The following is a 13,888-nucleotide window of genomic DNA, read 5'->3' as shown; positions in this document are numbered from 1 at the left end:
GTAATTCTCTGTCATCTCGGTGGACACCTGAACCGCACCGTAGAGGAAGGGAGGAAGTGGGAGTGAAAGAAGATAGATAAAGAGGAGCCGTAATGAAGAAAATGAAAATTGTATTTGAGGAAAGGAAATTACGCAGTAACTGTGTCACAAAATTCAGGGGGCACTTTTTTTACCTATAGTGTGGTCACTGATGTGTGGTTAAGATGTTCAGCTTCGCCTCTAAGAGCGGAACGCGACAGCATCTTGCAACGCTGCCAGGGAGTCCATAGAACGCCATTGCCAGTTCGGTTCTACGCCTCGCTCGTCGGTAAATTGGTTTTTGAGGAAAGGAAATGTATCTGTCTCTCATATCTCGGTGGACACCTAAACCTCTCCGGAAGGGAAGGGAAGGGAGTAGGATGGGAGTGAGCGAAGACACCGTATTCACTAGACGCGCCTTTGTTCATTCCAAACCATCGAGCTGGCATGGCGGAGTGTATAGCGTGCTCGTCTCGCACGCCGAAGACCGGGGTTCGATTCCCGAGCTCGACCAATTTCCTACTTCGTTTTATTTATTTATATGGCCTGACTAGAAAAGTTAATTAGGCTAATTGGGCAATTAAGCAATTAACTTAGCTCAGTCCCACTTACTTGGAGCATCACTATACGATCCCTTCAATTGGTTGCATGGTTACTAGGCAAAGTACAATTGGCCCCGTTTGAAATTGGCGCACTGTGACGTCACGGCCGTTTCGACCAATTGAAAAGCGTGACATTTTCTGTCGACAACTGCTGCTTACAACGATGAGGCATTAAAGGCTTTCGCCTTAATAGAGATGACGCCGTAGCATGGCGACAGTTACAAACGGGAATATTCACGTGCCTAAACACCCTAAGTAAAATCTACCCCACACAGTACAAGAGTGAGTGCCCGTGGTGTGGAGACAAACCAACATTACACCATCATACCACATGGGCATGCCAGAAAATATACAAGCTACCCATAATTGAAAACCCGAGTGCGGAACAGTGGGAGAGGATGCTATCCAGCGACATCCTGAAAGTCCAACAAGGACTAGTAAGGCGTGCACGCAGGGCAGCTACCCTCAGCGGAGCCCTGGACTAGGGGAACCGACCCTGATGATAAGATGGAAAGACTCCATCTGAAGCCGCAAAAAAAATATTGTAAAATAGAGCAAATAAACGTTTACCACCACCACCACCCTTTGAACGCAACGCTTTTTGAGGAAATGAAATGGCGCAGTAATTCTCTGTCATCTCGGTGGACACCTGAACCGCACCGTACAGGAACGGAGGAAAGTGGGAGTGAAAGAAGAAAGAGAAAGAGGGGCCGTAATGAAGAAAATGAAAATTGTATTAGAGGAAAGAAAATTATGCAGTAACTGTCTCACATATCTCGGTGGACACCAGTCGAAACATGTATTTGAGGAAAGGAAATTGACCCGCCGTGGTGGCTCAGTGGTAAGGTGCTGGTCTACCGAGCCGGAGTACGGGTTCTAACCCGACCGCGGCGGCCGCGTTTCGGTGGAGGTGAAACGCAAGAGGCGCCCGTGTGTTGTGCGATGTCAGTGCACGTTAAAGATCCCCAGGTGGTCGAAAGTATTCCGGAGACCTCCACTACGGCATCTCTTTCTCTCTTTCTTCTTTCGCTCCAACCCACCGTTTATAAAGCTTTTTGATCTATAAACGATCCTCCAACCTACCTCCCTTCTCTTACGGCGCGGTTCAGGTGTCCGCCGAGATATGGTGAAAATATTTTAATGAAATAGTTTAGGAGGTTCTAGCGGCGGTTCGAGCTGACCCAGGCGCACAGAGCCTTACGCCAGCTCTACCCCCCGCCCCACCCCTCCCTAGATAACAAACACGCAACACTCTGGCGCAGACTACAGACACACACACTCCCTTCACCCCTTTACCTAGCCCATTATCATCCCTCCTTCCCCACTCCGGCATGCACTCTATGCCCAGAACCCTTCGCCTCTTCCCTCCACAACATTTCCCTCTGCCCGGCGTAGGCTGCTGTCCGGGCTCTTTCGATGAGTTTCTTTTGACTCTTTTCGTCCGAGCTGGCCAGAGCTGCCTCCCACCCCTCCTGCGTTGGCTGGTTATTAACAGTGATCGCCTGATTTCGTTGGCAGGCTCATACCATATGGTAAAGGTCCGCCTTCTCCCCGCAAAATTTGCATTGTGAGTCAAATGACTCCGGGTCTATGGCATGTAGTCTTCGTGAATTGTTGTAAGTCTTGGTCTGTAACTTTCGGAGGTGTAGTTCCTCCCCTTTATCTAGTGTCTTGGCCGGCGGAGGGTAGACCCGACGGGATAATCTTAAGTGCTGTTTCTTCATTTTAAATGCATTACCAATTAGCCCAGAACCTTGCTCTTCTAAACAACAACAACATTCCTCGACAAGACGCGACAAGCTGTTCATAACTTCCCTGAGCTTCTCATCTGGCGAGTTACTCACAGGGACCAGCGTGCTCCAGGAGTTTGTCTCGCATCCTTAACATAATATGCATTTTCTGCTGCCGTTGAGAAACTCGGTCCACCTCAGGCGCAGTTCTGACTTCGGAATGACGCACGCTGTGCAAAATGAAAGTGCAACTTCTGGGTGTGCTGGTGACCAAAACAGGAAGGCGAAATGGCTGGAGAAGTTGCAGTTTTCTTCAAGGTCCACCATCTTCTTTCTTTGCATTTGTAAGGCCTGTGGTCTATATCATCATTCTATTCCGCTTTTTCTTATTACCGAAGAATGACCGCCAATGCCCATTAAGTTTACATTTAAATATGTTTGAAGTCATTGCGTGTTTCCACTTAAAAGAAAGACTGACAGTGCCTTTGCAGTGCAGACGAGAATCCAGAATGGTGGCTTTGAATTCAGCTCGGCAGTCGTTGACGAGTAAGACGTCCGCGTCGTTGTCATAATATGTCGTCGAGACGAACAAACATTCTGTATATCAGCTGACCGGTTCAGTACACAAAGGCATGCATGACTTTGTTCAAAATAGGCTGCCTAGTTGACCAAGAGAATAAAATCTTTGCTCTCTAATGTCATCTCGACATCTCGATGGAATGAGGTTGCAGACCGACGGATTCGCGGATCTCGAGTAAAAGTGTTCCCATCGCTCTCCTGGACACTATCTACGGTTGCGGTTTGGTGTTTGTGCCAAACAGAGCTCAAGACGAAAAAAAGCGGTCACTAAACAGAAATGCATTAAAAGAACAAACGCAAATACCAACGTAACGGTGGTTGTGTAACTTGCCAATTTTTTTGGTCATCTGTTGTTTTCCAACTGTAAACCTGTCCTTACTGCTGACACTCGCACAAAACGGTACAAGCAATCCGTCAGGATCTATTCTCATCGGCGCCTGAGCCGTCAAGGCATTGCCTTTGGTCTGAAGAGCTGCAGTCAGCGGCGACTTCGTCCACAAACTCTGGTGGCAGGCCTGCCATTACCTTTTTACGTTTTCGATTAATCTCCCGATATTGTAACTACAGTACACGGACATCAGTGGATATCAAGCCTTCTTTCCTTAGTGTTTATGACATCGCTTTACAGACAAGAAGCATATCCTATAAGTGCCCCTGCCTGAAATGCGTGCAGCATGCCAAGGAACCTCTTGTAGACTAATTTCACGGACAGGAAGAACAAATTAAGGAGTAAGTCATAGCGTAAAAAAATGTGATAATTTTGGGGGGCCAAAGGGCTCTTTAACGCGTGACCCAATTTTTTTTTTATTGGTTTATTTTTGGTTTACAATGCATACGTAAACCAAGGACGAGCAGGCAAAAGGCGTTAAACAACACCTGACTAAGGCCTGCCCTCCTATACAAAAACAAACAACAAATTATAACAAACATTCAAAGCATTTGACAGCAACCGACTTCGAACAGAAAAAACGCAGGTTAAAATTAAATTGGCAGTAGTATACAGATTTGATACCAAAAAAGATACAACGGTGTTTACTTATACAGCACTGTCACGAAAGTAGCATATCATGCACGGCTCTTTTATAGCTTTGGTCACTTCGTTTTTCCATTGCCATAGAAAGTAGCGGGGCGTAAGCATTTAGAACTCGCGGTATCATAAATGTCAACATTTGGTGGCCATAATTTGTACGGGACTTTGAAACATGGAAACTAGCTGTTCGGAAGTTATATAGTCCAGGCATGTGCAGATATGTGTTCTGAAACGTTTCTTTACTGTATTTTATTTGATTCTTTATGTATATAGCCAGTTTTTTGTCATACATTGTTTGTATTTTAAGTAACTTGTGTTTTCTAAAAACCTCCCCTGTGTCTTGGCTGAGTGTAAGGTTGAATACAGCTCGGATAGCCCTTTTTTGCAGCGCAAATAATTTTGCTATATTAGTAAGTGTTGTTGTTCCCCACACAAGTAGGCCGTAATGTATATAGGAGTGAACTAAAGAGTAGTATAGCTGTAGTTTGCATCTGACAGGTACAAGCATTCGTAGTCTGTTTATTATGCCCACTGACCGCGATACTTTACTGCGTAAATAGTCTGAATGGTCATTCCACAGTAAGTGCTGCTCGAAAATTACTCCTAAAAATTTTATTGAATTTTCACGAAGTAGAGATGAATTTTGAAATTTCAGTTGAAAACTTTCAGTAATCATCTTGTTTTTGGCTCTAAATACGACATATTTAGTCTTTTCAACATTTAGTTTCAATTGGTTAAATTCCAGCCATGAAGAAAGTTCTTGTAGCCATACGTTTGCTTCTTTTTCTAAGATAGCCATATTATTTCCTGAAAAGAACACATTAGTATCATCTGCGTAAATAATAATATTCTTAGTCTGAGGTATGTTCACTATGTCGTTAATGTACAGAAGGAATAGTATCGGTCCTAAAATAGAACCCTGTGGTACACCAACTACAATTTCCCCTGGTGTTGATGATACTGCGTTTATTTGGGTTATTTGAAAACGATTTTTTAAATAACTGGTGAGAAGCTCAAGAGCAAGACCTCTTACCCCGTACCGTTCCAGTTTTTGGAGAAGGATATCGTGTTTTACCGAGTCGAAAGCTTTCTTTAAATCAAGAAAAATTCCTATTGTTACTAGTCTTCGCTCTATATTGTCAATTAGCTGTTCCTTAATATTAAGCAAAGCAGATTCTGTTGTTTTATTTTTTTGGAAACCATATTGCTCTTTTGCAATAATTTTGTGTCGTGCCAGATAATTATACAGGCGATTATTTATTACATGTTCAGCAACCTTCGCAAAAATTGAGAGAACGAAAATCGGTCTGTAGTTGTTGAGGTTGTTGGCATCACCGCTCTTGTGAATTACAGCTACACGAGCCACTTTCATCAAGTCTGGGAACCTACCAGTGTTAAGCATGATGTTACAGATATGTGCTAGAGGGGCAGCTAAAATATCTGCAACAAATTTGATTGGCCGTGTCAGGATGTCATCTATTCCCGAAGCACTATTGTTTCGGAGTGAGTTAATTATGTCTACAATTTCATTATCAGTACATGGTTCCAGGAAAATTGAATTTGTGTATGTCTTCTTTATGTAACTTGTAGGCTCTTTACAGAGAGGATCTACATTTTCCATTACACCAGCTGTAAGGAAATACTCGTTAAATTTATTTGCCAACTCAATCCCCGTGTATTCTATCCCATTAATGTTTAGTGAAGAGAGGACACTGTTTGGTTTTTTCCCGAGGATATCGTTTACGAGAGCCCAACTCTGCTTTGGAGATGTAGTATTCGAGAACTTGTTTAGATAGTATTGTTGTCTAGCCTTTTTTATGTCGGCCCCTAGCTTGTTCCTGATTTTCTTGAAATTTCGAAATATCTCTGCGTTTTTTGTTTCGATAAAAGTTGAGAATAAGCGATTTTTATGTAGTATGCGGTCATAAAGTTCTTTTGAGATCCATGGTTTCCTGGACTTTTTATGTTTCGTTGCTGGCCGCCGCGGAAACGCCTCATTATAAAGTGACTCAACAATTGTCTGAAATGTTCCATACGCAAAGCATGGATCACTTTCAGATAGGACGGCACTCCAATCCGCGTTCATGGCTAGACTCCTGAAATTGGCTATACTTTCGTCATTAATCCTCCGATAAGTGCTTTCTTGTTGTTTTTATCTTTGTATTCAGTGTGGTGTGGGATGAGGCTATAAATGGGCATGTGATCACTGAGACCAACAGTCAGGACACCTGAAATTACACCAGAACCGCCAAAGTTGCACAGGCACACGTCAATGAGTGTCTCAGAAAAATCAGTCACCCTAGTTGGAGATTCAACCTTGTTATCAAATCCGTGGCTAAGCAACAGGTCAAGGAGGTGTTTAGTAGCTGGTTGTTTGCAGAGAAGGTTTATGTTGATATCACCTACAATCACTGCATTCATATTATTAATTGTAACAAAGTCCAGTATTTTTTCAAGGTAATTACAAAACATGTGTCCAGAGCCCGACGGGGGTCGATAAATTGCTATCACAATAATGTTATTATAAGACACTGCCAGTACCTCAACATCCTCATTGTTTTCACAAATTTCGGAAAGTATGTAGTAGGACTTTCCATTTTTTAAGTATGCAGTGAGTCCGCCTCCTCTCCTGTCACCCCTTGTTTGAGAAACACTGGTGTAAGATTCAAGATTAAAAGCATCAAGTTCACTTTTCAACCATGTTTCCGAGAATACCAGGACATCAAATTTTATCGACAGTTCGTTCAGCAATGTTCGTTGATCCTGTTTATGACATAGGCTTCGGACGTTTAAATGAAGAACTGAGAAATAATTTTTTTCAGGCTTCTTCAAGCTTGACATTTGGTTATTGAAAGAAACAATGTCAATGTAAGCCATAGTGATACTTAACAAAAAAAATCAGCTTTAGAGCTTGAGACGATAAATGGAAAACTATCTAATCTTCTCGAGATCGCTCTCAGAAGCAATGCATAGTACACGGTCGCCTTCCCTTTTTCTTGAGAAAATTTTCCCATTTCGTGCCCATGTGAACTTGTAGTCAAATTCCTTTGCCTTCGCGCGCGCAAGCCAGAGAAGTCACTTGTTTTTGGCTGTCAGGTTTTCGTAGAACCGGAGGTCAGATTGTTGCGTTCTGAGCTCTTGAGATTTGGATAGCCATTGCTCTTTTGTCTTGCGGCTCACGAAACGTATTAAAACTGGAGGGTTTGCGTTTTTCGAGGGGAGCCTGTGAATTCCATCGAGGTCAGTTTCTTCGAGTGAATCGATACCAAGTGACTCGGCTAGCTTGTTCACTTTTGACAGCAAATTTTCATCCTCATCTTGCTTAAGTCCGTGAACTTCAAGGTTTTGTCGTCTACCGTACTGCTCAAGCTCATTGACCTGCAATTTTAGGTTGATAATTTCATTTGCATGATCAGCTGCTTCAAGGTAGTCCATTCTTTTTTTGAGGGTCTAAATATCAGAATCCTGTTTTTTTGGTTGGCCAGAATTTCATCATACTTTTCAGACATCAGTTGAACAGATGTTTCAAGACTTTCTATTGTCGTTCGCAAACCCGCCAAACCATCAACTTGCACTTTCATCTCGACCAAAACAGCCAACTTCGCATTGATGTCGGCCAGTATGCCAGTGTGTCCACAGCCTTCCTCGCTGTTGTGCTTGTCTAATGATTTCTGCCCTCTCAGACGAGCAGCTTTACAAGTAGGGCATTTCCATGAAGTTTTAGCACCTTTGCCTTTCCTGCTTTTCTCGAAACCCCCCGAACAGTTACCGTAATGGTAACTGAAGGAACATTCTACACATGTGGCATACTGGTCTTCATCCCCAACTTTTTCTCTGCACGATACACAGTTTGTTTGGCCCGGCATTAGAGCAAAGTAACAGGATCACAGAGTAAACAAAGAAACTGGTTTGGCAGCAGTAGCAGCAGCGGCCGCAGAGTGTTGTAACAGTACATAAAAAACAGTACAACAAAAATTCGTGGCACCAACCTGCGAAGTGGTAAAAAAAAGCAGACGATGTCAGGCGATCCGGCGTAGAAACAGTACGCTGCCGCTGCTGCCAAACGCTTGAATGCCTAAGGGGCGTAGTCCGTGGCTTTCATTTCAGTACTAAAGCTTTTTTTCGCTTTCACTTTCGCGAAGTTTGGCTACTCCGGCTCCACGAAGGGTCTCGGGGCGATGCTTATCCCTAAAATGCAGTAGTGATGCTGTCAACGAAGGAAGCAGAAAAAAGACATTAAGAATGATAAAAACCAACACTTTTCACACCACCAAATCTCTACACACCTGGTACCCAAACTTTAAAAGCCACGATGTCAACACTGTGGAGAAATTGGGCCTGCCATGAAAACATGGGCCTGCCAGAAAAAGAAGGCCATATCCCCTATGCCTTCGCCAGCCGCTAACGAGTGGGAAGAATTGTCTGGACAAGGGAACCAGGGAGACAAATGAATGAACGTTCTTCAAAATGCGCTATATGTTTTCATACGACCCATTCTCACATGCAATATCTTAGATGCATTGGCTCATGTGATACGAGTTGGCCTGGGTCGCCACGGTGGCTCAGTGGTTATGAGTCTCGTCTGCTGACCCGAAATGACGCGCGGGTTCGATCCCGGCCGCGGCGGCTGAATTTCGATGGAGGTGAAATTCTAGAGGCCCGTGTACTGTGCGATGTCAGTACACATTAAAGAACCCCGAATCCCAGGTGGTCGAAATTTCCGGAGCCCTTCACTACGGCGTCCCTCATAGCCTGAGTCGCTTTGGGACGTTAAACCCACATAAATCATACCTAAACGAGTTGGTCTGCATGGTGTGTGTGCACCTTTCAGAGGGCACTGTACAGCAGGGCACGCGGGACAGACTTCTGTGAGTACCAGCTATTGCCACCGTCAGTGTGAGACGGGACTGGAATTGTCTTAGTTAATCTCCGCTCCGTCTCCGTATATTTCTCTTTACCCTGCATGACGAGGACACCTTGAGTCATTAAGACATACCCACAAGTATTTCGTTCCTGGACTGCGCATTCACTTTACGCCCCTCGTAGAGCAATGCAAACGTTTCGGTATTACGCCAAAATCAGATAACACTTTGCCGAGCTAAGACATGAAATAATAGCCTGGGCCTAAAATCAGAGGAGGTTTCGCATATTGCCATCCAAGCAGTTGACAGTGGTAAACAGGGTGCACTTCAAAGACAGCTGCCAACAGGTGCGTTTTTTAAAGCAGCGCCATCTGAATATACTGATGAGCTCTGCTGTTCTTAGTTTTACTGACCTTGATTTGTCCTCCCACGCACCTGAATCTCAGGTTGTAAAGGCTCTTCAAGCATTTTCCTATCGGATGCTGCTCTTTCGAGATGACAACTTTTGTACGGTGCACCCATGTGAGCCACATTCATACGAAAAGAATAATAATTGTTTTTCTTAAGTGAGGAAACAATGGCCCGGATCAAGTGTTAATAAAGAATCAATTACTACGCCGAAGCACCGCCCGCCAAATTTAGTGCCTACAATGTGCTTTTCAGAGCCCAGAATGCACATACAGGAGATGCAGACGCCTTTTACTGTGAACAGCAAGTGTCATCGCCAAAAGCAAATTAAGAAACATGGTGACAATTATTTTGCACTAACAATTAGCCATAGGGGAATGACGCCACGGCCGGAAGGTAACTTTGTCATGCTTTGATATATATATTGCATGCAACCACCTCACAGCAGTCCGCCCGTTAGGCGAAAGAAGACGGCAGGAAGAACATGTCACTAAAGTAGCAACAACAACGCTTCTCACCAATTGCTGGACCCTACACTACGGAGGCCCTCCGTGCTGACGTTAAGTGCAAGTCACCTATTGCCTTGTCCCCAGCGGGGAAAAAAAAGACAGGAAAAGTGCGATATACGCTCGGAGAAATCTCAGAAGGTGAAGGTTTTGTAAGCTCACATATACCTCAATGCATGAAACTAACCATGCAGAGTGTTGTGTTTACATTAAAGCTACATAGCTTCTTTTTTATGCGAAGCATATTGCTAGAGCTATGCCCCACGCCGTCACCGTGGCTGTACGTGTCCAACCACGTGACACGATGACGTCACACCACGTGACACGATGACGCCATGACAGATGAGAAACAGGTCCCCCACCTCGCGCCGTCGCTCGGAGCTGTACGCGACCAACGACGTGACACGATGACGTCACACCACGTGACACGATGACGTCATGACAGATGAGAAACAGGTCCTCCACCTTGTGCCGTCGCTCGGAGCTGTACGTGACCAACCACGTGACACGATGACGTCACGACAGATCGCCGTCACGCGCTGGGAGAGGGAGAACGATGCCATCGCACAGACGCCGGAATGTCCTCGAGCGGCATTCCCGCGCATTTCGAACGCGCGTTCACACTCGGTGTAGGTGAAACGCTCGCTCCACCGGGCAGGCGGACGCGGCTTCCGTGGCAATCCAGGCGCTCACCCAACGCGCGTCTCGGGGTTAGTCGGCGTTCCGCTGTAGCCGTGCCGTTGTCTTCCCCCACGACGAAGGCTTCTAGTGGTTGTATTAAAATGACCAAGTATTCAACCAAGGAAAGCCATGTATCACCAAGCCTAGCCATCAATATGCTTCGCATCTGACAAGGCTTAACCTTAGCTAAGCCTCAGCCATTTTTTAACTGACATCTGATTCAATAATTTTTACGGGGCCTACCGGCTAAAGATGAAAATCTTTCTGATCCACTGAGCTGCACTCGAACATTGTGCCAGATCTCGGGCGCGACCGGTTCTCTCTCGCTTTCTCGGACGCCGCCGCTCGACCTACATTTCCGCGCATCGCTCCGGCGCCGATTCCTTAGTCCCGTTAACTCCGCTTACGTGGCTGGGGGTGTAGCTCAGATGGTAGAGCGCTCGCTTAGCATGCGAGAGGTACTGGGATCGATACCCAGCACCTCCAAGAGTTTTTTTTTTTTTTTGTCATTCTGGCCCATTGCTCAAAAACAGCGCGCAGCACATGGCGCGATGGGCATAGGAGCGTCCATGAAAGGCACGATTGCAGCAACCTTAGACATTTCTTTCAGATGTATAGTAGTATAGGCTGCAGATCTGTTTAATATAGTTCCTTCTTTGTAAGCTAAGCTGTAACGAAAGTTCCCTAGAGACAAACTCCATGGCTTTTCGTTCTTTAGTTTTGTGTGGTTTAACGCCCCAAAGCGACTCAGGCTATGAGGGTCGTCGTAGTGAAGGGTTGCGGAAATTTCGACCAACTGGGGTTATTTAAAAGTGCGCTGACATCGCGCAGTACATGAGCCTCTGTAGACTTTCGCCTCCATCGAAATTCGACCGTAGCGGCCGGGATCGAACCCGCGTCTTTCGGGTCAGCAGCCGAGCGCCATAACCAGTGCGCCATCGCGGCGGCTTTCTTTCTTTAGTCTTAAAGAGTAAAGTTATCTATGCACTCAAGTAATTATGTCCATAGATAACTAATGATGAATGGAGAATACCTGAGTAATTTGCGAGGCCTTAGCTAAGTCACTCAGGAGATGAGCTGCGAAGCATGATCAATGAGTTAGGCAGGCAAAGCAGAACCGTAGGTCTTAAAATTAACGTGCAGAAAACCAAAGCATTGTTAAACACTCTCGTCAGGGAACAGCAGTTCAGAGTTGATAGCGAGGTGCTCGAAGTGGTAATGGAATATGTGTGCATAGGGCAGGTAGTGGCCGCTGATTCCGATCATGAGAGAGAAATAACGAGAAGAATAAGAATGGGGTGGAGAACATATGCCAGGCTCCCTGAGATCATGAATGGCATTTACCGATATACCTAGAGAGAAAAGTATACAACAGCTGTATCTTGCCGGTAATCACCTATGGGGCAGAAACGTGGAGGCTAACAAAGAGGCGAGCTATGGAAAGAAAAATGATAGGTGTAACGTTGGGCCTGGGCAAGGCATGTAATGCGAAAGCAAGATAACCGCTGGTCCTTAAGGGTAACGGAGCGGATTCCAAGAGAAGGCAAGCGTAGAAGGGGGCGGCAGAAAGCTAAGTGTAATTTAGAAATTTGTGGGGATACGGTGGCCGCAGCAGGCAAAGCACAGGGTTAGTTGGAGAGACATGGGAGAGGCCGTTGCCCTGCAGTGGGCGCAAGTCAGGCTGATGATCATGATTATCTACGCACGATAAATTTCTGCGGCGCCCTCAAAAATTGTGACCCAGTAGCCGAGGCTGCGGACCATTAATTAACCGGCGTAGCGGGGAAGACAGATTTCCGTTGGTGTACGTGCGTCAGAAGTAGCGAGAGAAAGCGCAGTTTATCCAAAGCAGCAGATCGGGAAATGGAAGCGTGACAAGTCGTTCCCTCTCTAACGCGCTGAAAGTGCATTCACCAACACAAAGTCACGTGTGTTGCTTTCTCACAGAATTTCTTACTGCCAAGAGTGCACACTTATTGCGGCAAGCAAATGGGATGTTATCTTTATCGCCTCTTCGAATCAGCGTGAATGATTCACTACAATCACTAATACCAAAACTCAACGAAATGAATACTCGGAGAAACATTGGTTTCCTTCATCAGACTTTACACTTCACAAGCTACTCCACACTCATTTTCTTTTCTTGGTCTTTGTTGGTTTTTTGGGGGAAAGGAAATGGCGCGGTATCTCTCTCACATATGGGTGGACACGTTAACCGCGCCGTAAGGTGACGGATAAAGGAGGGATTTAGAGAAGAAAGGAATAAAAGGGGCCATAGTGGAGGGCTCCGGAATAACTTCGACCATCGGGGTATCTTGACCGTCCACTGACATCGCACAGCATTTTCTTATTTTTCTTTTACTGTCAATCGCTTCTAGCCATGTTGATCACGTATGAGCACACTATATACACCGTCTTGCACAAGGAGACACTATCGATAGTTCAGAGCTGAGGAGTGTCCTGATAAAAGGCACTCCCTAACAGCGCATCTCTCTTGGAATTTTAAATAAAATGCTGATGCTATAAATCCGATAGTAGTAGAGCACTCCAGACGCTGAAGAAAACCGCCGATCGCGGAACGCAGTGACGAAACTCCTTCAGGTGCGCGCAGTTTTTACCACAATGAAAGAAAAGGAAGGTGAACGACGACAAAAAAAAAAATACGAGACATAAAATAGTGCTGGTAGATAGAGAAAGGAAAAAGAAAATAATATTGCCCAGCCCACACCACCTAGGAACACAAGAGACAGACGCAACCGGTCTCGCCCCACAGTCCTGCATATAAATGAGCTTCGTAGTTCCTTTCTTTATTTTTTTTTTACAGCGACACAAAAGTGGTAGGCTCTTCTCTCTATCCAGCCTCTTTATTATACGTTCCGTTTGCAAGCTTAACTCTTTTTGCCTAGCAGAATATAGGGAGAAATTTCCCGCTTTCCCACTCGATATCTGCTGTCACCTCAACAGAGATCCACAGCTTGTTCATATTGGAACAGAAGTACGAGCACGCAAAGAAGCCTTCGAGACATGCGTGTTTGACTCGCGAACTCCGGAGCACTGCACGTTCACTGAAGTTGTCACCCGGCGCCTGTTGCTTCTACTCGTCTACAAGCAGTTGATGCAACGGAGTATGCAGTCCACTAGAACGCAAAATCCGCCTCCTGATAAAACCCCGTGCATGGTGCGCTAGCTTAGTCGCAGCGTGCCACTGAGAGTTTTATTATTATCATCATCATCAGCCTGACTACGCCCACTGCAGGGCAATGGCCTCTCCCATGTCTCTCCAATTAACCCTGTCCTTCATCAATTGCGGCCACCGTACACCCGCAAATTTCTTAATCTCATCCGCCCACCTAACTTTCTGTCGCCCCCTGCTACGCTTGCCTTCTCTTGGAATCCACTCCGTTACCCTTAAGGACAAGCGGTTATATTGCCTTCGCATTACATGCCCTGCCCAAGCCCATTTCTTCCTCTT

At 45.4% G+C, this 13,888-nt stretch overlaps 1 non-coding gene across 1 annotated transcript; it reads left to right on the top strand.

Moving 5' to 3' along the window:
* Nucleotides 1-10,829: 10,829 nt before the first annotated feature.
* Nucleotides 10,830-10,902, top strand: TRNAA-AGC (transfer RNA alanine (anticodon AGC)). The gene has a single exon. It is a non-coding gene; the product is annotated as a tRNA-Ala (tRNA).
* Nucleotides 10,903-13,888: the final 2,986 nt, after the last annotated feature.

Source organism: Amblyomma mixtum, chromosome 10, assembly GCF_055824585.1.
Source record: "Amblyomma mixtum isolate Tamu chromosome 10, ASM5582458v1, whole genome shotgun sequence".
NCBI classification, from domain to species: domain Eukaryota; kingdom Metazoa; phylum Arthropoda; class Arachnida; order Ixodida; family Ixodidae; genus Amblyomma; species Amblyomma mixtum.
The sequence above is the reverse complement of the archived record's forward strand: the minus strand, read 5'-3'. Positions and strand labels throughout refer to the sequence as shown.